Source organism: Haliotis rubra, unplaced genomic scaffold (genome assembly GCF_003918875.1).
Source record: "Haliotis rubra isolate DU_JTF1 unplaced genomic scaffold, ASM391887v1 Scf1751, whole genome shotgun sequence".
In the NCBI taxonomy this organism is placed as follows: Eukaryota; Metazoa; Mollusca; class Gastropoda; order Lepetellida; family Haliotidae; genus Haliotis; species Haliotis rubra.
Genome location: NW_025765727.1, coordinates 90,455 through 92,728, shown reverse-complemented (window position 1 = coordinate 92,728; position 2,274 = coordinate 90,455).

Below are 2,274 nucleotides of genomic sequence, written 5' to 3'. Positions count from 1 at the left end.
TTATCGCCATACATCTTTATTCTTTGTGTTGAAATCTTGGCTGGGTTAGTAGAAAAAAATCCGAACATCAGAGGCATCACAGTTGGTAATGAGGAATATCTTCTCACTCAGTACGCAGATGACGCAGAATTCATCTTAGATGGCTCAAGGACTTCATTTGAATCTACTGTTGATATTCTAAATCTTTTTGCATATATTTCAGGTTTAAATATCAATTATGACAAATCTGAAGTTGTATGGATTGGCTCAAAGACAAACTGTTCTGTAAAATATCTACCCAACCTAAAAAAAAGATGGAACCCAGACACCTTTAGGAGTCTAGGTATCAATTTGGAACAGATCTGAGTAAGATGTTGGGAAAGAATTATGATAGCAAGTTGGTCGAATGCGTCAGATCATTAGCCGATGGATGAGTGAGTGAGTGAGTGAGTTAAAATTTATTGTCACATCGGCAATATTTCAGCCATATCGTGACGAGAACAATTAATTTTATACATAATAATTAATAGTAGTAGTAGTTTATTTCGGTAAATCAGGCCACAGGCCCATTTTACAATGAATGTATTGACAAAGATGTTGATGCTGCGCCACCCGTGCATGTAGCAATGTTTGAGTTCAACAAGTTATATCTCATACAATATACAGTGTACATGTGAATATAGAATATGTAGGTTATGTAATGGACAATTGCTTGCTCCTCATTTTAAGAGCAAAGAAAGTAAACTTGGCAAGGTTATTAAGCATGGAAGTATTTTTGGTGGTAAATAAAAGTTTACATTTACACTCTGAGGGAAATTTGTAGTAATAACTTGGCAGGAAATTTCTTCTAAGGTCATTATAAAATGGACACACTAGACAGACATTGTATTCTGTTTATACATTTGGGATGATACAAAATGGACAAAGTCTTTCACTTTTAAGTATGCCTAATTTTCTACCCTGTGATATCATAAGATCAATACTGGATGTACCCAATTGTGAAAGAGTAATCCTAAATGCATCAATATTCACAGCATGTAGTGTTCAGGTAATAGATTATTTTTTGTTTGTATATAAATTGGTATGAATGGATAGAGTGTTTGCATTTAAGTAGCAAGAGTGAGTGTATAAATATTAAGTGCAAAAGATATGTGTACTAAGTTTGTCAGGTTTTGAGTATTTTGTATCAAATTGTGAATGTGTGAGTTAATGTATGTATAAAAATGTGCATGTATGAGTTTAAAAGTAAGAAAGAATTTTGGTTATGACAATGTTAAAATATCAGAAAGAGAAAGAGAGAGATTTGTGAGGTGATTCAGTTACCTGAGACTAAGGCAAGTCGGGTAACTCTAGTTGGGTGCCTGAGAGGCACATGGGTGAGAGACAGCATGGGCAGTGAGAGTGTCTCATACATTAGATTTGATGATGTAAAAGGCCAAACAAAATGGTATGTACTCCAACTTATTCTTATATGTATTTATTTGGGTAGCATTATGTTAATTTGGTAATTCTGAATGTCTATATTTTGCTTTTGAAGGTAACTTTGTCAGTGAATGAATGTCAGCCATTTTCTGCATTTTCACTGTGGACTGAAACTTCTGATCCTTTATTTTTGTTATTTCAGTCAATCTTCAAAATTGAACGTCTTCACACTTCCACATCGTCATATTCAACATATTATCATGTGGAATAAAATTTGAGGAATTGACATTTGTTTTCAATTGGATTTAGAAAAAGAACACTAGAACTCTATAACATTGACATTTTGACCTTGGAATTGAAAGTTGATAGATGTAAAGATGGCACAAGATACGGATAAAGACTCACCCTTCAGTAGTTTGTCTACTAGAAAGCGCAAAATGACAGATAAAGGACAGGCTTACATGAAAGAAATAAAACAGAAGGGGTTACGTCGGTCGTTTAAGAAGTTGAAAGACAGACAAAATGCATTTCTTGAAGTCACATTACAAGAACCTGACATCTGCACCTTGAGAAAAGAACATTCAGACTACCTAGTCCTATTAGAAAGCCATTTTGCATTGCGAGATGAATATTTAGAAATTTTGAATGAAGATGAAATGAAAGAATATATGGACTGGGTTAAAAATGAAGAAACTCCAGTTATTCAAGAATTTAAGGTGAGGGTCGAAAGTTGGTTTGAAGAAAATGCACTGACATCGAAGGACAGCATCTCTAACACAGGTACATTAGTAACATCACAGGCAGGGTCACGTTACAGCCGGGCTAGTTCCCTCTCCTTAGCCAGGTTAGAAGAGGAACAGAAAAAGGCTGAAC